Source organism: Mustela putorius, unplaced genomic scaffold (assembly GCF_011764305.1).
Source record: "Mustela putorius furo isolate JIRA1106 unplaced genomic scaffold, ASM1176430v1.1 tig00003846_pilon_pilon_pilon, whole genome shotgun sequence".
NCBI lineage: Eukaryota > Metazoa > Chordata > Mammalia > Carnivora > Mustelidae > Mustela > Mustela putorius.
This window is the reverse complement of record NW_025421999.1, coordinates 1748424-1775569: the sequence shown is the minus strand read 5'-3', so window position 1 is coordinate 1775569 and position 27146 is coordinate 1748424.

Genomic DNA, 27146 nt, shown 5'->3' with positions numbered 1-27146 from the left:
AACGAACAACATGAATAAACCAATATCTACTAATGAGATTGAAGTGGTGATCAAAAATCTTCCAAAAAACAAGAGCCCAGGACCTGAGGGATTCCCTGGGGAATTCTACCAAACTTTCAAAGAAGAAATAACACCTATTCTCCTGAAGCGGTTTCAAAAAATTAAAGCAGAAGCAAAACTTCCAGACTGTTTTTATGAAGCCAGCATTGCCATGATCCCCAAACCAGGAAAAGACCCTACCAGAAGGAAAAATTACAGACCAATATCACTAATGAATATGGATGCTAAGATTCTCAACAAGATCCTTGCAAACAGGATCCAACAGCCCATTAAAAAGATTATCCACCATGACCAGGTGGGATTCATCCCTGGGCTACAAGGATGGTTCAACATTCGCAAATCAATCAATGTGATACAACAAATTAATATGCAAAGAAAGAAGAACCACATGGTCCTCTCAATTGATGCAGAAAAAGCATTTGACAAAATCCAGCATCCATTCCTGATTAAAACACTTCAAATTATAGGGATAGAGGGAACATTCCTGAATTTCATACACTCTATCTATGAAAGACCCACAACAAATATCATCCTCAATGGGAAAAAGCTTGTAGCCTTCTCGTTGAGATCAGGAAAACGACAAGGATGTCCACTTTCACCACTCTTGTTCAACATAGTATTAGAAGTCCTAGAAACAGGAACCAGACAACAAAGAGAAATAAAAGGTATCCAAATTGGCAATGAAGAAGTCAAACTCTTTCTCTTTGCAGATGACATGATTCTTTATATCGAAAACCCCAAAACCTCCACCCCCAAACTACTAGAACCCATACAGCAATTCAGCAACGTGGCAGGATACAAAGTCAATGTACAGAAATCAGTGGCTTTCTTATACACTAACAGTGAAAATACAGAAAGGGAAATTAGAGAATCGATTCCATTTACTATAGCACCAAGAACCATAAGATATCTGGGAATAAACTTAACCAAAGAGGTAAAGGATCTGTACTCAAGGAACTACAGAACACTCATGAAAGAAATTGAAGAAGACACAAAAAGATGGAAGACCGTTCCATGCTCTTGAATTGGAAGAATAAACATTGTTAAAATGTCTATACTTCCTAGAGAAATCTATACTTTTATTGCCATTCTGTTCAAAATTCTACCGGTATTCTTCAAAGAGCTGGAGCAAATAATCGAAAAATTTGTATGGAACCAGAAGAGAACCTGAAAATCTAAGGAAATGTTGAAAAACAAAAATAAAACTGAGGACATCACATTACCTGATTTCAAGCTTTACTACAAAGCTGTGATCACCAAGACAGTATGGTACTGGCATTAAAACAGACACATAGACCAGTGGAACAGAGTCGAGAGCCCAGATATGGACCCTCAACTTTATGGGCAAATAATCTTCGACAAAGCAGGAAAAAATATACAGTTGAAAAAAGACAGTATCTTCTAAATGGTGCTGGGAAAACTGGGCAGCTATATGTAGATGAATGAAACTCGACCATTCTCTTACACCATACACAAAGATAAACTCGAAATGGATAAAAGACCTCAACGTGAGACAGGATCCATCAGAATCCTAGAGGCAACCCGCGGAATGGGAGGAGATATTTGCAAATGACAGTACAGACAAAAGGTTGATATCCAGGATCTATAATGAACTTCTCACTCAACGCACACAAAACAGACAAGCATATCAAAAAAATGGGCAGAAGATATGAACACAGACTTTTCCAATGAAGATATACAAATGGCTATCAGACATATGAAAAAATGTTCATCATCACTAGCCATCAAGGATATACAAACTAAAACCACATTGAGATATCACCTTACACCAGTTAGAACGGCCAAAATTAACAAGACAGGAAACAACATGTGTTGGAGGGGTGTGGAGAAAGAGAAACCCTCTTCCACTGTTGGTGGGAATGCAAGTTGGTGCAGCCACTTTGGAAAACAGTGTGGAGATTCCTCAAGAAATTAAAAATAGAACTTTCCTATGACCTTGCAATTGCACTCCTGGGTACTTACCCCAAATATACAGATGTAGTGAAAAGAAGGGCAATCTGTACCCCAATATTTATAGCAGCAATGGCCACTGTCGCCTAACTCTAGAAAGAGCCAAGATGCCCTTCAATGGAGGAATGGATAAGGAAGATGTGATCCATATACACTATGGAATATTATGCCTCCATCAGAAAGGATGAATACCCAACTTTTGTAGCAACATGGATGGGACTGGAAGAGATTATGCTGAGTGAAAAAAGTCAAGCAGAGAGAGTCAATTATCATATGGTTTCACTTATTTGTGGAGCATAACAAATAGCATGGAGGACATGGGGAGTTAGAGAGAAGGGGGTTGGGGTAAATTGGAAGGGGAGGTGAATCATGAGAGACTATGGACTCTGAAAATCAATCTGAGGGGTTTGAAGTGGTGGGGGTGTGGGAGGTTGGGGTACCAGGTGGTGGGTATTATAGAGGGCATGGATTGCATGGAGCACTGGGTGTGGGGAAAACATAATGAATACTGTTATTCTGAAAATAAATAAAAAATAAATTTAATTTAAAAAATGATTAAAAAAATAAAATGAATATTGAAAAAAATATAAAAAGAAAGGAAATATATATATATATATATGTGTTAGATAAACTCGTTAAAAAACATTAAAAAGGAAAAGGGTAAAAGTTAAAAAAAATGAGCAGAAGAAGATAATATTGAAGAAGAAAAAAAAATTAAATTAACTGTGAGACTGAAGAATCTTGGGAAGAAAGCCATGAGTTCCGGGCTTTGCTTTCTCCTCTTCTGGAATTCCGCTGTTCTCCTTCGTATTGAAACTTCCCTCTTTGGTGTGTGAACTTGGTCCTGGCTGGATTTCTTGTTGATCTTCTGGAGGAGGGGCCTGTTGTAGTGATTCTCAAGTGTCTTTGCCCCAGGCGGAATTGCAGCACCCTTACCAGGGGCTGGACTGAGCAATCTGCTCAGGTTTGCTTTCGGGAGCTTTTGTTCCCTGAGTACTTTCCTTAGAGTTCTGGAGGATGGGAATGAAAATGGCGGCCTCCTCGTCTCCAGCCTGGAGAAGCCGAGAGCTCGGGGCTCCATTCCTCAGTGCACCCTTAGAGAATAGCGCCCAATTACTCCTGTCTCCCTGGCCTCTGACCATGCTCCGAGCTCACTGAGCCTGCGACCGGTTCAAGGTAACCCCGAGCTGAGAGCTCACTCCTCAGCTCTGTCTCTGTAGCCAGCTTTTCCGTTCTAATACCTGCAAGCTCTGCGACACTTAGACACCCCCGATCCTTCTGTGACCCTGCAGGTCCTGAGGCCATGCTGACTCCGCATGGGCTTCACCCTGGTTTAGCCTCTGGAGTGATGTCCCTCAGCGGAACACACTTTAAAAGGTCCTGATTGTGTGCTCCATTGTTCTGCTGCTTGCTGGGAGCTGGCCCCTCCCTCCACAGTCTGTCTTCCCGTTGCTTTGGATTCACTTCTCTGCCAGTCCTACCTTTCAGAAAGTGGTTAATTTTCTGTTTCTAGAATTACTGTTCTTCTTCTCTTCAATCTCCTGTTGGATTTGTAGGTGTTTGCTATCTTTAGATAAGCTATCTAGCTGATCTCCTGCCACCTGAAGTAGTCTCAGCCTGCTACTTCTCCGCCATCTTGACTCCACCCCTCTACCTGGGAATAAATTTAACAGAAGAGGTGAAAGAATTATTCTGATAACTATAAATTATTGAAGAAAGAAATTAAAGATGGCACAAATGGAAAGATATACTATGTTCATGGATTGGAAAAAATCAGCCTTTTTAAAATGTCCATATTACCCAAAGCAATCTATAGAGCAATCTATAGAGCTAATGCAATCCTCATCAGAATTCCTATAGTATTTTTCACACAACTAGTACAAATTATCCCCAAATTTGTTTGAAACCACAAAAGACCCTGAGTAGCCAAAGCAATCTTGAGAAAGAACAAAGCTGGATGTGTCACAATCCCATATTTCAATATATAATACTAAGCTATAGTAATCAAAATAGTATGGTACTGTCACAAAAAAAAAATGTAAATCAAAACCTCAATGAGATATCGCCTCACACCAGTTAGAATGACTTGTAGCAAAAAGATAATAAATAACAAATGCTGTCTAGGATGTGGAGAAAAGGGACACCCTCATTTATTGTTGATGAGTATGTAACCTGGTAGAGCCACTGTGGGAAACAGTATAAACAGTATGTAAGTATTTTCCCAAAGAAAATCATAAAACTAGTTTCAAATGTTATATGCACCCCTATGTTTATTGCACCATTACTTACAGTAGCCAAGATAAAGATGTAACCCAAGTGTCCATTGATGGATGAATAAATAAAGTAAATATGCTATATACTTATAATGGAATATTACTCAGCCATAAAAATGAATGAACTCTTATAATTTGTATCACCATGGATGTACCTAGAAGATATGCTAAATGAAATAAGTCAGTCAGAGAAGCACAGATACCATATGATGCCACTTACACATGGAATCTAAAAAACAAAACAAATGAACAAAGAAATGAAACAGAAACAAGACTCAGAATTACAGAGAAGAAATCAGTGGTTGCCAAAAGAGGATGGCCAAAATAGGTCATAAGGATAAAGAGGTACAAACTTCCAGTTATAAAATAAATAAGGCACAGAGATTAAAGAGTACAGCATAGGACACAGAGTTAATAATATTGTAGTAATGTTTTATGGTGACAGATGGCAACCACACTTATCATTGTGAGCCTTGCATAATTTATAGAATTGTGGAATCACAATGGTGTGAACCTAAAACTAATATAACATTATATATGACTATATTTAAATAATTTAAAAATATAAAGAACACTCTGGATGGTCTTATTCTGTCTGCACAAATGAACTTTTTTCTCACCACTTGGATCCCCCTATTGTTTTCCCTATTCATGCAGTTGTATCCATCTTTGAAAGTTCTCATTCATTTAAATTAACCAAATTCAGACCCATCTTCCTTTAATATTCTCATTCACTGAAGTTAACCAAATTCTGGCCCAGCTGAATTCAGATGAGATTATGAAGGTAGTTTTATTTGCTCTTTGCCCCAAGTGACTTGTGAAGTATTTGTAAGAAGCAAAGACTAAACAGAGGGATCCAAGAGTTTTTGTGACAACCACCTTCATTTATTTTCTCCTTTTCTAAGATAAGGAGTTAAAGTGATACAAGTAGGGACAGCTATTACTCTAATGGTCCTTCAGTCTCAGAAGCCAGGAGGTATGTGGTATGGATGGCAATGGAGCATTTCCCTGATACCGCCAAATATGTGGATTATGGTGTTAGATGAGTCAATGTAGATAATGGGCAAGAAATTTAACTTTTCATGCACATAATTTCATATCACATTGATATGTCCCTACACTGGACAACCTGATATGCAAGGGAAAAAATATCAATTTGTCAAAAGTGAAAAGGTAACATCTCAGAAATTTTTATATTAATGATGAAAAGAAAGCAGCAATCCGTTTTATCAAAGGCAATCTGATTAAAATAATATTCTTCTAATTATCACACTCTCCTTTTTTTTCTTTCTTTTGTTTGTTCTTAAGATTATGATGAATTCAACAATTATCATTTTAGAATATGCTGCCCTCTACTTTTAGAGCACTTTTCCAGAAAACATTTAAAACATTGTTCTGGTGTATATGATGACTAACATATTCATTCAGATGAGGGCTTCTCCACAGCATTATCTTCATAACCATCTGAAAGTAATTTTTCACCAAGTTGGGCTTTAGTCATGTTGTTATGGAATAATCCTATGCAGACTATGTTTCCAAATATGGGAAAGCCAGTTTAACTTTCTTCACCATTAAAAATATTTCATATTACACATTCTTCATATAAAATGTGTTAAACAAAGAAAGGAGAAGTAGTAGAAGGCCTGAGAAACATGAAATCAGAATAGATCATTCATAGTCTTTCAGCCTCTGTACTTGCCTTCAAACCTCCATAATTATCATCTGATGCCAAAGATCCAATGTACAGTTGTAGACCCTTATGTAGAGAACCACATCTGCCCTTTATTTGACATCAACTCAGAACTGGGGTCAGTTGTCCTCAGTGCTCATATAAAGAGGCAAATTAATGTCTAACAGTATGGAGATAAGAGGAAAGTGACCATCTAACAACTTTTACTCTATTCTGATATCCTTAGTGACCATTGTTATTTTGTCCCTTGATTTGACTTGTTACTTTTCCTTGTGTATTAAAACTCAATTCCCTCATTCCCTGGTTCTGTGTTTTTAGATGGTGTCTCTTATTAGCTAGCTCTTGATCCTGACCCATTATTTTCTGCCATAAAATCAAGACCTGGCTGTGTATTAGATGTTCTCCATTCATGATAAACCTTAAAAGTAAGTAGGGCATATTATTTTTCATCAAGAATAGAAAGAGAAGGAAAAAGAAGTTATTGTTGGAAGATATGGATAAGTATATGGGCAGATTAATAGAACCAAGGGAAATGGTGATTGTTTATGCTCTCAACATGGCAACAATTTTGGGGAGAGAAATAAAAGAGAATCTTGTTTGTTTGTTTGTTCATTTGTTTAATTAATGACAGTGGTCAAAATTTTTCAGTCTTAATAATAGAATTTTCCTTCAGCTATTTCAGTAATTATCATATCTGCCTGTGTGTAGCTGTCGACAGACTACCTTTTCAGCTAAAGGTGGAAGCATATTTTCTGCCTAAAGATGTCTTTTCCTCAGCATATTTCTATGAATGATTAACTAAAGATAAATGCTTTCTTATTGGGGATATTTTAGCACCAGTTTTTGCAAATATTATTGCTAATGCAATGTGTAACCAGGTATCTCATTATCAGGTCAGCGAGTTCTATTCCTGGAAGTGAAAAATTGATACCAAAAGCGTTTTGTTAAGTGTTGGCTTATATGATAGACATTGTGCTACAGACACCCTTGTTTCACCATATTTGTCTGTCAGATGGAGATAATTTCAAGAGGCCATTTATATTCATTACAAAGATTCAGGTAGATTTATATGGAACAGGAGACAGGAGGAAAATGGTATATTAACTCTATCTTAATATATACTTTTATAATGATTTTACTGTAAATATCTCAAGAGAAACTTTACTAAAGTAAAGTAGCTACCTCCTTTTACTGTATACAAAGTAAGACAGTTAGTTTAGAAAATAAAAACTTAAAAAGCAGATGCCCAGAGATGTTAAGTGACTTGGATAAGGTCATACGACCTGCACAGGTCATGAGAAAAACTGGACTTTTCTTTTGAGAAAAAATTAGGGAAGATACATGTTTCTCACACACCATAAGCCATAGACTAGAATGTCTTGAAAGAGCCATTGTTACACTAGTAATTTAGTTACTTCTTTCTAATTCCCTTATTTTTGGGGAAACACATTTAAAACTGGGCAAATTATTTAAGAGTTTAGTTTTATTAAATACAAACATAAATTAATGGGGCTTCCTAAATGAAAAAGGATTTAATATATATTATTTATAATATGTAATTATATAATATAAATATATAATACACATAATATAACTTAATCATAATTCAGTTTCACTATAATATTTAATGGAAATGATTACACACAGCAGCAGAACCATCTATTATAGGTTGCCTCAGAAAATATTTAGTTGTATTGCAGATCTGTAGAGGCAATTAAAATGCCCAGTGACAGATGGAAAAAAAAGGAATGTTCTGCTGAAAGATAAAGTAGCATTAATAAGGTCTCTAGTGGGATAAATATTAAGGAGAAGATGGTTCCAAGAAATCCTGGTAAAAATATTAAAAATACATTTCCACTCAAGAATATCACATTACATTGATGATATATTCACTAAGCCTTGACAGTCTGTCCTTTTTATTTCCCCCTTAGACAAAATCAAAAGCCAGGCAATTTTGACTTTCAATTCACATGTTAATTATAATGAATTTACTTTGATATCATTTGAAAGCATTACATATGAGGTTACTAAAACCCTATGAAAAATTTGCAAACATTCTTACTGCACTGAATCAGAGTTCTCCACTTGCTTCAAGTCCCTTCATATATATCCAAATAGTTTCTTGAAGTAAAAATAGGGAAGTATGAGAGATTTCAGAGTAAGTTGAAAGACAGTAAGTTATAGTAAAATTGACAAACAAAATGAGAAAACTATTTATGTAGCTTTTCTATTATGAATATTGTGATAACCCAAGGTAGCATATGCCATTTGATATAAACTGTAATAACAATTTTTACTATGGAGAAGAGACTACAGAATAAAATAAACCCATATAAATATATGCTCCATCTATATGGCACCAAACATTCTAAGTTTCATTATAGGTAATATAGTAAATGATAATGTAGGGATTTACTATGTACTTCTGGATCTTGAAGAATTTTAGTTTAATTCAGCAATGACTAGGTATTGATTATCATTATGAACAAAGAAGTTCTAAGCTAGGTATTGTCATGGGTACTACTAAAAAATGAATAAATTGATATCTGTTTTCAACCATCTTTCAAGTCAGACTAGTTCCAGGTAAAAGGTAATATATGCACACAAATAATTACATTATTAAGGAAACCAGGATATGCAGCCAAGAACAGCTATAAAATACTTTTGCAAAGTAGAAAATAAATAAAATAAGTCAACATCTTATCATAGAGTAAAATTTATTATTGAGTTAGTTAGTTATTAGTATATAATGAGAAACCACAAAAATCTTACTGGAATTTATTTAGCTTATATGGCTGTGAATTGGGAATTGGCTAATCTAGTATAGTTCAGGCTATTCAGGATATTGACTGGGATTCCCTAAACATATGTAGATTGAATAAGTTTAGCTAACCCAATGTAAGCCTAGGTAGGGTAGCTTGGTGAAAGCAGCTTCTTTTTGTCTTGCATTCTCCTCCTGGATGTAGCAGGGTAACCTGAGTGTGCTCTTCTCTTGGCAGTCCCAGAACTTGAAGAGAGTAAGCCCAAGTCTGAAAACACATTTCCTAAAATTGTATTGGCCAAAGTAAGTCACATGGCCAAGCCCAGAAAAAGAGTGGGAGGGCACTGCGAAGTTCATGGCAAAAGATGTGAATTTATAATCTTATCACCAAGGATAGATTATATATTTGGAATAATACAATTTACCATGAGTAGAGATGAAGGAATTTGTAGGTATATCTTTGCAGCAGAATTTATAGACCAGAATAAGATACTAGAATATCAATAATTTATGATAAATGAAATAATTCAAAACCAATGGGTGAAGTACATGCTTTTAAACAAAGGGTATTGAGAACTTAAGCTCACAATTTAAAAAGAAATCAGGTTAGATCCTTACCACATGCCATACATCAAATAATTTCCACATGATTTAAAAAGTGAACTATAAAAAATGATACCAAAACATATAGAAGAAAATATAAATAAATTTATAATTGATCTTGAAAAATGGAAGGGCTTTTTAATTCTTAAAGAAAAAAATCAACAGATTTCAAAACTTAAATAAACATTAATAACAACAAAATTAAAAGGCAAATAGAAAATTTTAAAAATTATTTAGACAAAGACTTAATACTTTATACAGTGACCTTTTTAAAGAATTTATTCATTTGAATTTAGAGAGACAAGATGGCGGGGAAGGAGGAGGATGTGCCATCTCAACCTGTACCCTAAAGTGAGCTGATTACCTACCCAAGAACTCCGATCACCCATGAAATCAGCCTGAGATCAGAATTATACATGTTTGGATCTCTATAGGGGCAGAATACGCCAGTGGGCAGGTAAAGCAGAGTGGGAATGTTGGACTGATATCAGAAGATAAACAAAAGGGGGAGGGAGCCACCAGAGGCGACCGATTGGAAAGTAATACCCCTAATATGAGAGTGCCCTGTGTCTGGGGACCAGCATTAACTGGAGACACGTTGAAAGCACTCAAAAAGAGCAAATGATCGTGGGAGGGAAATTGTGGGAATCAGGATGGCTAGGGACAGGTCCTTAAGTCCCCAGACCCAGGACAGCCTCCCCTGGTGCTGAGCCAGAGAGAGTGTGGCAGAGAAACCAGGTCTTGGTCCCTGAGCCGCCAACGTGCCCGAGATTGCGTGGGGTCCGGCTCCTGTGAGGGGCTGGAAGCCTCACAAGAGGGCAAAACACCAAGCCATGCTGCAGAGCCTGAGACACATGCACCCCTCACTCTCCCCTGAAAGAGGGGCGTGAAGGCCCAACCGGTGCTCTTTGACCCGCGCCATTGTTTCAGAGCCTGAGACATGCACGCACCCCCAAACTCTCCCCTGAGAGAGGTGCTCGAAGGCCCAGCCTGCTCTCAGAGCCTGAAATGCACGCGCAACCCATAGCCTCCCCTGAGAGAGGTGCGCACAAGCCAGGCGCTCTTAGACCCAGAAAGACCAGACACTCCACGCCTGGGCCAGTGGGAAAACCTCAGTGTGTGATTGCTGCTTGGAACCTTTTTGGCAGTCTGCAGCTGCCCAGACAGCCACCGGTGAAGTGGTTTTGGGTACAAGCAGAAGATCCTGCATCCCCAGGGACCACGACTTGGAACCTGCTCTGCCAGCAGCCAAGGGGGAACTTATACGGGTTCTGCAGCACCCACAGGAGAGAAAACAGGCTTCTCTCTGAGAGAGAGGTCAGGGTGCATTTTGCTTTCCTCTAAACCTACAAAAACCATCAAAAGCAGTCAAGGTGAGAGGAAAAAAAAAGTGAACAAACATGAAAACCTCCAGAGAACAAAAGCCTGAAAAAACCGGTTTCCTCAGAACCCACCCCATTGAGGGGAGTGGGAAGACTTAACTCAGGGAACATCATTGACTGAAAAACCATGTGGCAGGTCCCTCCCCCAGAAAACTAAACAGGAAAAAAAAAAAAAGGACCACAAGAGAACAACCATCACTACTTCATAGGACAACTTTTAGTTCTAATTCGTTCCCACTATTCAGGCTCATTTTTTTTTTTTAAAAGATTTTATTTATTTATTTGACAGAGAGAGAAATCACAAGTAGGCAGAGAGGCAGGCAGAGAGAGAGAGGGTGGGAAGCAGGCTCCCTGCTGAGCAGAGAGCCCGATGCGGGACTCGATCCCAGGACTCTGGGAGCATGACCTGAGCCGAAGGCAGCGGCTTAACCCACTGAGCCACCCAGGCGCCCCGGGCTCATTTTTTTTAATATAAAAAATTTCTTAACCTATTTACCATCACAGTGAGATGTCCAGCACATCAAATTCCATAATAACCTTCTAACCTGAACTTTTTGATGCATACACCTGTGTTTTCTTTTGCATTTCTATTTTTTAAATTACTTTTTTTTAATTTTAGTTTAGTTTCATCTAATTTATTTTTTTAATTTTTATTTTCTAATATTCATACAGAGTAAAACGTCAAAGTTAATCCCCTTTCCCCAATCAATACTACCTCTATAGGAAAACCAATTTTTAATCCCCCTTTATCTTAGGAAAGTTGAGTCCTTTAACAAAGATATAAAGATACATCCAGGAAAAAACAAAACAACCATCCTCGCCCACACTGAGAAATTATAACCACTCTCCCATCTTTTTCTTCCACCACTGTTTCTATGTTTTTGTGTTTGTCCTGATAGTATATAAATCTTTTATTTTGGGTTCTTTTTGATGAGGTTCTTCCTTTATTTGCATATATTATTTTTTCTCATGTCATATACTTTTTTTTTTCCAACGAAAACGTAAGTTTGCTTTATTTTAAAACAGTAACTTCCTTCAATTGGAGAAGTGGCCAAAATTCAATACTGATACAAATTCTTAGGAGGTCAAAATATGAAATTCAGGCAAATTTTCTGAATTTTTTTAAAGGCAGAATTTATAAATCAATGTAATCAACAACATATGTAAAATAAGTCACAGTTCAAATTTAAGCTGAGTAACATTTGCTAATATTGAGAACACTGCACATATTTTCAATAACTTAAAAGTAAATTTTCCTCTTCCTATCTTCACTTCTTTTTACTAGATTTAAGTAAATCCAAATATTTACTCGTGGTAAGAGATTCTGGCATTAACTATGAGTTTAACAGAAATACAGAAAACCATAAAGATTATCAAGCATTCACAAATGATCAGGTATAGCAATTCCTCAGAAGCCCTCAATGAGAAAGGCTGTTCTCCACTTTCTAATAGCACCTAAGGTTTGCTGCATAATGTAATTCAACAGAACAGCACTCTGACCAATGATAAACTTATATGAAATTATTTCACCTATTCAAGGTTTCATTATAAAGCTACGGTATTTGACCAATATTAAAAATCTTAAAACTCCATTATATTGCCATTTCCATTATGTATTACCTTAGCAACAAGTTATCTTTATGATGCCATTTATTCAACTGGAAAAAAAAAAAAAGATGGTACATTGTGGTTTTCATCTGTTACAGATTTAATTCTGATTTCTCACTATATGAAAACTACATTTTCTTTCTCAGTGCTGGAAAGCACTAAAGTGAAAGCAGCTTTCATAGTCCCTGACTTCCCTTTAAATGAAAGCATTATGGAATTTTCAGCAGTGAACATTATCTGGTTCCTACTTTGAACCCCATCTCCAAGGAAATGAGAGATTCTAAGGTTAAAAAGTCCCATTCAAGGCAAAAAGGTTCCAATCCTAAATATTTCACTCCAACAACCTGTGTTCCATCATTGAGTAGTAAATGATCAGTGACAACTAATGATGGTAACAGTACCTTCACTGACATCATTATTAAAATCTACATACTATTTTATATCCAAATATATGCATATAAAATATCCGCACAGATAAATTAGTGTTAAAAATTAAAAACTCAACATCTACAAATGTCCTTTCTTCTGAAATCTATGTAATTGTTCTCAAGAGTAGAAACCTGAACATCCCAACTATACATTAAAAACACATGTCTGAATACATGTTATGGAAAACTTCAGAACTAATCTTACCCCCCCAAAAAAAAAAAACAAAAAAAACCCCACAAACTTAAGAGTGCTTTTGTTATTGCTGAATCTAATTAGACTTAAAGGATGTCACTGAATACTAAATTCAGGTATTTACTAAATAGTGTTGATTTTTACTTGTCAAACAGCCCTAACAAACCAACAGCTGGAACAAGGATAGTCATGTCATGTCATATACTTTTATCAGTCTTTTTGTTTGTCTGTGTCTGTTTGTATACTTCATAAATCTTACCTTGGGGCCCATTTGAGCTGAACCTTCTCTTATCTTACCTTTCTTTCCTGTCTCTCTCCCTCTCTTTTTTTTCTTTTTCTTTTCTTTTTTCTCTCATTTGGGTGGGGATTCCTGATTGCTCAGAAATGTTCCAAGGTGCACCTAGACTGCACAACAGTCAATACATCCAGCTACATCCATTCAGTCATCTCTCACCAAAATGACTAGGAGGAGGAATGCCCAACAGAAGAAAAATTACAGAGGATGGACCTTCTGCAACAGAGATAACATCTATCCACATAGACAATATATGAGAAAGAGAATTCAGGCTAACAATTATCCAGGCAATAGCTAGGTTAGAGAAAGCCATGGATGACCAAATGGAATTGATTAGGGCTGAACTGAAAGCGACCAGAGATGGTGTTCACAATGTTAGGGCAGAATTGAAAGCAACCAGGGATGAGGTTCACAATGCTGTCAATGACTTGACATCTAATCTAAATTCTCTCAAAGCTAGGGTAACTGAGACAGAAGATAGAATTAGTGATCTGAAAACAAACAGATGGAGAGACAGGATCAAGAGGAAGCCTGGAACAAACAGCTTAGAAGCCACAAAAACAGAATCAGGGAAATAAATGATGCCATGAAACGTTCCAATGTCAGAATTATTGGAATCCCTGAAGGGAAGAGAAAGAAAGAAGTCTAGAAGATAAAGTGGTACAAGGTCTTCATGAAAATTTTCCCAATTTCGCGAATGGAACCAATGTTCATGTACTAGAGGCTGAACGGTCTCCACACAAGATTATAGATTCCAAAAAAAAATATCAAGGCACCTGATAGTCAAATTGAGGAATCGTAATTGTAGATATAATCCCTTGAAAGTAGCTAGGACAAAGAGTCTCATTACTTACAGAGGAAAGCCCATCAGAATAACGTCAGACCTGTCCACAGAGACATGGCAGGCCAGAAAGGGCTGGCAAGATCAGGGCACTAAATGAGAAGAACATGCAGCCAAGAATACTTTATCCAGCAAGACTGACATTCAAAATGGATGGAGAGATAAAGAGTTTCCAAGACTGACAAGGCTTAAAAGCTTATGCGACTACCAAGCTGACACTGCAGGAAATATTAAGGCGGGTTCCATCAAATAGGAAAAGTCCTAAGAATAGCATTGAACAGAAATATAGAGACAATATACAGAAAGAAATACTTCAAAGGTAACATGATGTCAATAAAAACCTATCTATCAATAATCACTCTCAATGTGAATGGCCTAAATGTGCCCATAAAACAACACAAGGTTGAAGATTGGATAAAACGACAGGACCCATCCATATGTTGTCTACAAGAGACCCATTTTGAACCTAAAGATACACCCAGACTGCAAGTGAAGGGATGGAGAAGCATCTTTCATACAAATGGTCCTCAAAAGAAGGTCAGGGTAGCAATTCTCATATCAGATAAATTAGATTTTAAACTAAAGACTGTAGTCAGAGATACAGAAAGACACTACTTCATTTCTAAAGGGGCTACCCACCGAGATGATCTAACAAATGTAAATATCTATGCCCCCAGTATGGGAGCAGCCAATTACATAAGAAAACTGTTAATCAAGATAAAGAGTCATATTGATATGAATACATTAAGAGTAGGAGATCTTAACACACATCTCTCAGAAATAGATCACCGAAGCAGAAAATCAATAAAGAAACAAGAGCATTGAATGACACATTGGACCAGATGGACCTCATAGATATATACAGAACATTCAACCCTAAAACAACAGAATACTCATTCTTCTCAAGTGCACATGGAACCTTCTCAAGAATAGACCACATACTGGGTCACAAACCAGGACTGAAATGATACCAAAAGACTTAGATTATTCCCTGCACATTCTCAGATCACAATGCTTTAAATCTTGAGCTCAATCACAAGGAAAAGTTCAGAAGGAACTCAAAAACCTGGAAGCTAAAGACCACCTTGCTTAAGAGTGCTTGGATCAACCAGGAGATCAAAGAAGAACTGAAACAATTCATGGAAACCAATGAGAATGAAGACACTTCGGTACAAAGCCCATGGGATAGAGCAAAGGCGGTCCTAATGGAGAAATTCATAGCCATCCAAGCCTCCCTCAAAAAACTTGAAAAATCCAGAACACAGCAGCTCTATCTATACCTTAAAGAACTGGAGAATCAACAATAAACCAGCTCCACACATAAGAACGGAAATAATTAAGATTAGAGCTAAGATCAATGAGGTAGAAACCAGAGACACAGTAGAATGTATAAATGAAACTACAAGCTGGCTTTTTTTAAAGAATCAATAAGATTGATAAACCATTGGCCACACTAATCCAAAAGAAAAGAGAGAAAGCCCAAATTCACAAGATTATGAATGAAAAGGGAGAGAACAACTAACACCAAGGAATTAGAAACAATCATCAGAAGTTATTATCAACAGTTCTATGACACTAAGATAAGCATCCTAGATGAAATGGATGCATTCCTGGGAAACTATAAAGTCCCAAAATTGACCAGTTATTGCTGGTCCCCAGATGCAGGGCATTCTCGTATTGGGGTATTACTTTCCAATGGGTTACTTCTGGTGGCTCCCTCCCCCTTTTATTTATCTTCCAATATCAGTCCCATGTTCCTACTCCGCTTTACATGCCCACTGGTGTCTTCTGCCCCCGTAGAGATCCAGACGTGTATAATTCTGATCTCAGGCTGATTTCATGGGTGATTGGAGTTCTTTGGTAGGTAATCAGCTCACTTTAGGGTACAGGTTGAAAGGGCGCCTCCTCCTACTTCCCTGCCATCTTGTCCCAGAAATCAGAATCTTAATTAGAGCCTCCACAATAACTAGTTATATTTTGACACATTCTAGAACAAATGCCTATATTGAAATATGTGTGGTACTTTAACCATTTACATTTATGTAAGTAACTGAAATGGTAAGTACACTAACTTATAAAACTAATGTTTTTTTTTTAATTTAATTTTATTTTTTCAGTGTTTCAAGATTCATTGTTTATGCACCACACCTAGTGCTCCATACACTATGTGCCCTCCTTAATACCCCCACCAGGCTCACCCAACCCCCCACCACCTCCCTTCCAAAACTCTCAATTTGTTTCTCAGAGTTCACAGTGTCTCATGGTTTGTCTCCCCCTCTGATTTCCCAAACTCACTTCTCTCCATCTCTCAATGTCTTCCGTGTTATTCCTTATGATCTGCAAGTAAGTAAAACATATGATAATTGACTCCCTCTGCTTGATTTACTTCACTCAGCACAATCTCCTCCAGTACCATCATGTTGATATGAAAGTTGGGTATTCATCCTCTCTGATGGAGGAGTAAAATTCCATTATATATAGGGACCATGTCTTCAGTATCCATGTGTCTGTTGAAGGGCATCTTGGCTCTTTCCACAGTGTGGCGATTGTGGTCATTGCTGCTATGAACATTGGGGTACAGATGGCCCTTCTTTTTACTAAATCTGTATATCTGGGGTAAATACCCAGTAGTGCAGTTGCAGGGTCATAAGGTAGCTCTATTTTTAATTTCTGAAGGAATCTCCACACTGTTTTCCAAAGTGGCCACACCAACTTGCATTCTCACCAACAGTGTAAGAGGGGTTCCCTTTCTCCACATCCTCTCCAAAACTTGTTATTTCGTATCCGTTAATTTTGGCCATTCTAACTGGTGTAAGGTGGTATCTAAATAATCTGTTTGATTTGAATCTCCTGGATTGCTAATGAGGATGAATATTTTTTCATTTGGCTATTAGCTATTTGTATGTCTTCTTTGGAGAAGCGTCTGTTTGTATCTTCTGCCCATTTTTAGATGTGATTATCTGTTTCTTGAGTGTTGAATTTGAGGAATTCTTTATAGATCTTGGATATTAGCCCTTTACCTGAAGTGCCATTTGCGAATATCTTCTCCCATTCCATGGGTTGCCTCGTTGTTTTGTTGACCGTTTCCTTTGCTCTGCAGAAACTTTTGATTTTGATGATGTCCTAAAAGTTAATCTTCGCTTTTGAGACATGTCTTGAAAGAAGTTGCTGAGGCTGATATAGAAGTGGTTACTGCCCATATTCTCCTCTAGGATTTTGATAGCTTTCTGCCCCACATTTAGGTCTTTTAATCATTTCGAGTTTATGTAAGAGAATGGTTGAGTTTCATTCTTCTACACATAGCTGTCCAATTTCCTCAGCACTATGCATTGAAGAGACTGTCTTTGTTCCACTGATTAGTTTTTCCTGCTTTGTCAAAGATTATTTGACCATAGAGTTATGGGTCCTTATCTGGACTCTGGACTCTGGTCCACTTATCTGTGTGTCTGTTTTTGTGCCAGTACCATGCTGTCTTGGTAATCACAGCTTTGTAGTAAAGCTGAAAATTGAGCAATAAGGTGCCCCCAGTTTTGTTTTTCTTTTTCAACATTTCCTAAGCAATTCTGGGTCATTTCTAGTTCCATACATATTTTAGGATTGTTTGTTCCACCACTTTGATAAATGCTGATGGAATTTTAATTGGGATGGCACTGAAAGTATAGATTTCTCTGGGCAGCAGAGACATTTTTACAATGTTTATTCATCCAATCCATGAGCATGGCATGCTTTTCCATCTTTTCGTGTCTTCAATTTCTTTCATGAGTGTTCTGTAGTTCCTTCAGTACAGATCCTTTACCTCTTTGGTTAGGTTTATTCCAAGGTATCTTATGATTCTTGGTGTGATAGTAAATGGAATCAATTCTCTAATTTCCCTTTCTATATTTTCATTGTTAGTATATAAGAAATCAACTAATTTCTGTACATTGATTTTGTATCCTGCCACATTACTGAATTGCTATATGAGTTCTAGTAGTTTGGCAGTGGAGTCTTTTGGGTTTTCCATATAAAATATCATGTCGCCTGTAAACAAGAGACAGTTTGACGTCTTTACCTATATGAATACCTTTTATTTATTTTGGTTGTCTGATTGCTGTTGCTAGGACTTCTAGTTCTATATTGAACAACAGTGGTGAGAATGGACATACTTGTCATGTTCCTGGTCTCTAAAGGATGTCTGTCAGCTTTTCAACACTGAGAATGATTTTCACTGTGGGTTTTTCATAGATAGATTTTATGAAGTTGAGGAATGTTCCTTCTATCCCCATCCTTTGAAGACTTTTAATCAGGAACAGATGCTGTGTTTTGTGAAATGCTTTCTCTACATCAGAGAAATCGAGAGGACCATGTTGCTCTTCTCTCTTTTCTTACTGATTTTTTCTATTGATTAATCAATCTATTGACTGATTTGCGAATGTTGAACCACCCCTTGCATGCCATGGATAAATCCCACCTGGTCATGGTGGATAATCTTTTTAATGTACTGTTGGATCTTATTAGCTAGAATCTTATTGAAAATCTTGGCATCCATATTCATGAGGGATATTGGGCTGAAAGTCTCCTTTTTGATGGCATCTTTGCCTGGTTTAGGGATCAGGGTAATGCTGGATTCATAGAAAGAGTCTGTAAGTTTTCCTTCTGTTTCTATTTTTTTGAAACAGCTTCAGAAGAATAGGTATTATGTATTCTTTGAATGTTTGGTAAAATTCTCTGGGGAATCCTTCAGTTCCTGGGCTCTTGTTTTTGGGAGCTTTTTGATCACTGTTTCAATCTCAATAATAGAAGATATTGGTCTATTCAAGTTGTCAGTTTCTTCCTGTTTCATTCCTGGAATTTATAGGTTTCCAGGAATGCATCTATTTTGTCTAGGCGCCTAACTTATTGACATAAAACTGTTGATAATAATTTCTGATGATTGTTTCTATTTCCTTGGTGTTAGTCGTGATCTCTCCCTTTTCGTTAATAATTTTATTAATTTGGGTCCTCTCTCTTTTCTTTTGGATTACTTTAGCAAGTGTTTTATTGATCTTATTAATTCCTTCAAAGAACCAGCTTCTAGTTCTGTTGATGTATTCTACTGTATCTCTAATTTCTAGCTCCTTGGTCTCTGCTCTAATATTGATTATTTCCCTTCTTGTGTGGGGGGTTGGCTTAATTTTTTATTGATTTTCTGGTTCTTTAAGGTGTAAATAGAGCTGGTGTATTCTGGATTTTTCAGGTTTTTTGAGTGAGGCTTTGATGGCTATTTATTTTTCCCTTAGGACTGCCTTTGCTGTGTCCCACAGGTTTTGAACCAATGTGTCTTCATTCTCATTGGTTTCCATGAATTGTTTAAGTTCTTCTTTGATTTCCTGGTTGACCCAAACATTTTTGAGCAGGATGGTCTTTAGCTTCCAAGTGTTTGAATTCCTTCCAAACTTTTTCTTGTGGTTGAGTTCCAGTTTCAAAGCATTGTGGTCTGAGAGTATGCAGGGCATAATTTCAATCTTTTTGTATTGGTTGAGCCCTAATTTGTGGCCCGGTATGTGATCTATTCTGGAGAAAGTTCCATATGCACTCACAAAGAATGAGTGTTCTGCTGTTTTAGGGTGGAATGTTCTGTATATATCTATGAGGTCCTTCTGGTCCAATGTGTCATTCAAAGCTCTTGTTTATTGATTTTCTGCTTGGATGATCTGTCTATTACTGAGAGTGGTATGTTAAGAACCCCAACAATTAATGTATTTCTATTAATATGACTCTTTGTTTTGATTAGTAGTTGGCTTATGTAGCTGTCTGCTCCTATATTGGGAGCATAAATATTTACAATTGTTAGATCTTCTTGGTGGATTGACCCTTTAATAATGATGCAGTGTCCTTCTGTATCTCTGACATTATTTAGCTTAAAATCTAATTTATCTGATATAGGACTTGCTACCCCAACTTACTTTTGAGGCCCATTGGCATGAAAGATTGTTCTCTGTCACTTCACTTTCAGTCTGGATGCATCTTGTGGTTCCAAATATGTCTCTTGAAGACAGAATATGGATGGGTTCTGTAGTTTTATCCAGTCTACAACCCTGTGCCATTTATGGGAGCATAAATTTAGAGAAAAGAAACTTTTGAGGCCCATTGGCATGAAAGGTTGTTCTCTGTCACTTCACTTTCAGTCTGGATGCATCTTGTGGTTCCAAATGTGTCTCTTGAAGACAGAATATGGATGGGTTCTGTAGTTTTATCCAGTCTACAACCCTGTGCCATTTATGGGAGCATAAATTTAGAGAAAAGAAAAAAAATGTAAAGAAAAATCTTACTTTTTAAAAAGATTTCATTTATTTATTTGACAGAGAGATCACAAGTAGGCAGACAGAGAGAGAGGGAAGCAGGCTCCCCGCTGAGCAGAAATCCCAGTGCAGGACTTGATCCCAGGACCCTGAGATCATGACCTGAGCTGAGAGCAGTGGCTTAAATCACTGAGCCACCCAGGTGCCCAAGAAAAATCTTACTTTTAAACTTAGTGTGGGATCAATGGAGAAAAACAGAGCTTTCATATAAGGCCAGAAACAAGACAAAGATATCCACTCTCACAATTTTTATTCAACATAGTACTGGAGGTCCTAGCCACAGCAATCAGACAACAAAAACAAATAAAATGAATCCATATTGGTAAGGAAGGCATAAAACCTTCACTATCTGAAAATGACATGATAATCTATATAGAAAACCCAAAAGACTCCACCATAAAATTTTATAATTGAAAAAAAAAATTCAGTAATGTTTCAGGATACAAAATTAATATACAGAAATCTATTACATTTCTACATGCCCATAATACAGCAATAGGGAGAGAAATCAACAAAGCAATCCAATTTACAATTGCACCAAAAATAATAAGATACCTATGAATAAACCTAACTAAAGAAGTGAAAGACCTGTACTCTGGAAACTATAAAACACCAATGAAAGAAACTGAAGATGACACAAAGAATTGGAAAGATTGTCCATGCTCATATATTGAAGAACAAATATTTTTAAAATGTCTATAATACCCAAAGCAGTTTACACATTCAATGCAACCCCTATCAAAATATCATCAGCATTTTTCACAGAACTAAAAAAAAAAAAAAATCTAAAATTACATGGAACAACAAAAGACCTTGAATAGCCAAAACAATCTTGAAAAAGGAAAGCAAAGCTGGAGGCATCACAATTCTGGACTTCAAGTTACATTACAAAACTATAGTAATTCAAAACAGATGGTAGTGGCACAAAAATAGACACATAGATCAAAGGAACAGAATAGAAAAACCAGAAATAAACCCACAACTCTATGGTCAATTAAAGGTTGACAAACAGGAAAGAATGTCCAGTGGGAAAAAGACAGTCTCTTCAACAAATGGTATTGGGAAAACTGGTCAGAAACATGGAAAAGAATAAAACTAGGCCACTTTCTTAAACCACACACAAAAATAAATTCAAAATGGATTAAAGACCTAAATATGAGACCTGAAACTATAAAAGTACTAGAGAAGAACACAGGCATTAACCTCTTTGATGTCAGTCATAACAACCTTACTAGATATGTATCCTGAGGGAAGCAATACAAAAGCAAAAATATATTATTGGGACTACATCAAAATAAAAAGCTTTCTGTACAGTGAAGGAAACAATCAACAAAACTAAAAGGCAGCCTACAGAATGGGAGAAGATGTTGGCAATGACATATCCAATAAAGGGTTTGTACCAAAAATATATAAAAAATGGATACAACTCAACACCTAAAAAACATATATTCCAATTAAAAATGAACAGAAGACATAAACAGACATTTATTCAAAGAAGATATCTAGATGACCAACAGATACATGAAAAGATGTTCATCATCAATTACCATCAAAGAAATGCAAATCAAAACTATAGTGATATATCACTTCAGTCAGAATGGCTAAAATCAACATTAGAAACAACAGGTGTTGGTGAGGATATGGAGAAAAATGAACACTCATGCACTGTTGGGAATGTTAACTGGTGTAGCTACTGTGGAAAAAAAGTATGAAAGTTCCTCAAAAGGTTAAGAATAGAACTACTTTACACAGTACTGGGTATTTACTCAAAGAGCGCAACAATGCTAATTGAAAGGGATGCAAGTTCCCTATGTTTATAGCAACATTATTTACAATAGGCAAACTACAGGAGCAGCCAAAATGTCCATCAATGAATGAATCAACATACATATATATGAATTATTATATATATATTATATATAAAGAATGATTAATATTATTCAGCCATAAAAAAAATGAAATCTGCCACTTGCAAATACATGGCTGGAGCTAGAGAGTATAAGGCAAAGTGAAATAAGTCATTCAGAGAAAGACCAACACAATATAATTTCACACATACATAGAATTTGAGAAACAAAAGAAATAAGCAAAGAGAAAAAAGAGAAATCAAGAAATAGACACTTAATTGTAGAGAACAAACTGATAGTTACCAGAAGGGATGAGGTGAAGGTATGGTTTAAACAGGTGATGGGGATTAAGGAATAAACCTTGGTAATCAGCACTGATGTATGACATTTTTGAATCACCATATTGTATACCTGAAACTAACATAACACTATATATTAACTGGAATTAAAATCTTAAAAAAACTGGTTTTATGCAGGATTATTGCAACAAGAGAAAACATACCACAACATAGAACTGGGCTCAATTCTGAATTCAGCAAAGACAACTGGGGATTTCAAGCCAAGGAGCAGGTGGGGGAGAGGTAGTTAGTAGACAGAAAATTATTAAGAGGGGAAATCAAGGATAGGGAGAATTCTTGCTATACTAATTTAATAGGATTTTTGCTGAAAGCAGGTTAGGATGGTCAGATACTACCTGGAAAATGCTGTGGAATGAGGAGATGCCTAGGGTGGGGGATTCTACTTAAACTGATTTAGTAGGATTCTTAATAAAACTGGGCAATGCAGTCCCAATAAGGAGAGATACTGAAGCCCAGTGTCAAAACCTCATTGAGAAGGGGGCTTAGGGAAGCCTGATTAAAGTTTGGTCGGTAATATCTACCTATCATCTGTCCATCTATTTGGATGGTTTTACAAGTTAAGTTTTAATATCCGGTTAAACTAATTTCCATGAGGCATTCTTATTTGCATAGATTTCTTAAATATTCTCAGATAATTGTTAGCCTGAATTCTTTCCGACATATTGTCTATGTTGATAGCCATTAGCTCTGTTGCAGTAGGTCCATCCTCTGTATTTTTCTTCTGTTGGGCATTCCTCCTCCTAGTGATTTTGGTGAGAGATGGCAGAAAGGGTGTAGCTCGGTGTATCAACTGTGGTGCAGTCAAGGTGCACACTGGAATGCTTCTGAGCAATCAGGGTTCCCCACCCAATGAGAGGAAAAAGAAAAGGAAAAGAAAAAAAAAAGAGAGAGGGAGAGAGACAGGAAAGAAAGGTGAGATATAAGAGAAGGTTTCGCCCAAATGGGCCCCGAGGTAAGATATATGAAGTATACAAACAGACACAGACAAACAAAAAGACTGATAAAAGTATATGACAAGAGAAAAAAATATATATATATGGAAATAAAGGAAGAACGTCGTCAAAAAGAACCCTGAGTGTAAGATTTATATACTATCAGGACTAACACAAAAACACAGAAATATTGGTGGAAGAAAAAGATGTTAGAGTGGTTGTAAATTCTCAGTGTGGGTGAGGAAGGTTGTTTGGATTCTTCCTGGATGTATCTTGATATCTTTGTTAAAGGACTCAACTTTCCTAAGATAAGGGGGGATTAGGAATTGGTTTACCTATAGGGGTGGCATTGATTGGGGAAAGGGGATTACCTTGAAGTTTAACTACATATGAATATTAGAAAATAAAAATTTTAAAAAGGAATAAGCTAAACTAAACTAAAATTAAAGAAAAAGAAATTTAAAAAATAGAAATGCAAAAGGAAAACACGGGTGTATGTATCAAAAAGTTCAGGTTAAAAGGTTATTATGGAATTTGATGTACTGGACATCTCACTGTGACAGTAAATAGGTTAAAAAATTATCTACATAATAAAAAATTAACTATATTTAAAAAATGAGCCAGAATAGTGGGATCAAATTAATAATAAAAATTGTCCTATGAAGTAGTGGTGGTTGTTCTCTTGTTGTCTTTTTTTTTTTCCTTTCCTGGTTGGTTTTCTGGGGGAGGGGCCTGCCACATGGGTTTTCAGTCCCTGAAGTTCTCTCAGCTAAGTCCTCCCGCCCCCCTCAAGGGGATGGGTTGTGAGGAAACTGGTTTTTTCAGGCTTTTGTTCTCTGGAGGTTTTTATATTTTTTCACTTTTGTTTTTCTCTCTCGCCTTGAGCACTTTTGATGGTTTTTGTAGGTTTAGAGGAAAGCAAACTGCACCCTGACCTCCCTCTCAGAGAGAAGCCTCAGTCTGGTTGCAGAGCCCATATAAGTCCCCCCTTGGCCGCTGGCAGAGCAGGTTCCCAGTCACGGTCCCTAGGGACTCAGGATTTTTTGCTTGACCCAAAACCACGGCAGCAGCGGCTGTCTGGGCAGCTCCAGACTGCCAGAGAACCATTCTCTTACACCGTACACAAAGATAAACTCAAAATGGATAAAACACCTCAATGTGAGACAGGAATCCATCAGAATCCTAGAGGAGAACATAGGCAGTAATCTCTTCCATATCAGCCACAGCAACTTCTTTTAATATATGTCTCCAAAGGCAAAGGAAACAAAAGTGAAGATGAACTTTTGGGACTTCATCAAAATCAAAAGCTTCTGCACAGCAAAGGAAACAGTCAAGAAAACAAAGAGGCAACCCACGGAATGGGAGAAGATATTTGCAAATAACAATACAGACAAAAGGTTGATATCCAGGATCTATAATGAACTCAAACTCAACACACACAAAAAGACAATCATATCAAAAAATGGGCAGAAGATATGGACAGACACTTCTCCAATGAAGACATACAAATGGCTTTCAGAAACATGAAAAAATGTTCATCATCACTAGCCATCAGGGAGATTCAGATTAAAACTTCATTGAGATATCACCTTACACCAGTTAGAATGGCCAAAATTAGCAAGACAGGAAACAACATGTGTTGGAGAGGATGTGGAGAAAGGGAAACCCTCTTACACTGTTGGTGGGAATGCAAGTTGGTGCAACCTCTTTGGAGAACAGTGTGGAGATTCCTCAAGATATTAAAAATAGAACTTCCCGATGACCCTGCCATTGCACTCCTGGGTATTTACCCCAAATATACAGATGTAGTGAAAAGAAGGGCCATCTGTACCCCAATGTATATAGCAGCAATGGCCACTGTCGCCAATGGCACAAAATTCATATCTCTCAAGTTACCCTGAATGTTAATGGGCTAAATGCCCCAATCAAAAGACACAGGGTATCAGAATGGATAAAAAAAAAAAAAAACCATCTATATGTTGCCTTCAAGAAACTCATTTTAAGCCCAAAGACACCTCCATATTTAACGTGACGGGGTGGAAACGAATTTACCATGCTAATGGACATCAGAAGAAAGCAAGAGTGGCAATCCTTATATCAGATTAATTAGATTTTAAGCCAAAGACTATAATAAGAGATGAGGAAGGACACTATATCATACTCAAAGGGTCTGTCCAACAAGAAGATCTAACAATTTTAAATATCTATGCCCCCAACGGGGGAGCAGCCATCTATATAAACCAATAAATAACAAAATCAAAGAAACACATCAACAATAATACAATAATAGTACGGGACGTTAACACTCCCCTCACTGAAATGGACAGATCATCCAAGCAAAAGATCCACAAGGAAATAAAGGCCTTAAACTACACACTGGACCAGATGGACATCACAGATATATTCAGAACATTTCATCCCAAAGCAACAGAATACACATTCTTCTCTAGTGCACATGGAACATTCTCCCGAATAGATCACATCCTGGGTGCTAACTCAGGACTCAACTGGTATCAGAAGATTGGGATCATTCCCTGCATATTTTCAGACCACAATGCTCTGAAGCTAGAACTCAACCACAAGAGGAAGTTTGGAAAGAACCCAAATACATGTAGACTAAACAGCATCCTTCTAAAGAATGAATGGGTCAACCGGGAAATTAAAGAAGAATTGAAAAAAATCATGGAAACAAATGATAATGAAAATACAACGGTTCAAAATCTGTGGGACACAACAAAGGCAGTCCTGAGAGGAAAATATATAGTGGTACAAGCCTTCCTCAAGAAACAAGAAAGGTCTCAGGTACACAACCTAACCCTACACCTAAAGGAGCTGGAGAAAGAACAAGAAAGAAACCCTAAGCCCAGCTGGAGAAGAGAAATAATAAAGATCAGAGCATAAATCAATGAAATAGAAACCAAAAAGACAATAGAGCAAATCAACGAAACTAGGAGCTGGTTCTTTGAAAGAATTAATAAAATTGATAAACCCCTGGCCCGACTTATCAAAAAGAAAAGAGAAAGGACCCAAATAAATAAAATCATGAATGAAAGAGGAGAGATCACAACTAGCACCAAAGAAATACAAACTATTATAAGAACATACTATGAGCAACTCTACGCCGACAAATTTGACAATCTGGAAGAAATGGATGCATTCCTAGAAACATATAAACTACCACAACTGAACCAGGAAGAAGTAGAAAGCCTGAACAGACCCATAACCAGTAAGGATATTGAAACAGTCATTAAAAATCTCCAAACAAACAAAAGCCCAGGGCCAGACGGCTTCCCGGGGGAATTCTACCAAACATTTAAAGAAGAACTAATTCCTATTCTCCTGAAAGTGTTCCAAAAAATAGCAATGGAAGGAAAACTTCCAAACTCATTTTATGAGGCCAGCATCATCCTGATCCCAAAACCAGACAAGGATCCCATCAAAAAAGAGAGCTATAGACCTATATCCTTGATGAACAGAAATGCTAAAATTCTCACCAAAATACTAGGAAATAGGATTCAACAGTACATTAAAAGGATTATTCACCACGACCAAGTGGGATTTATTCCAGGGCTGCAAGGTTGGT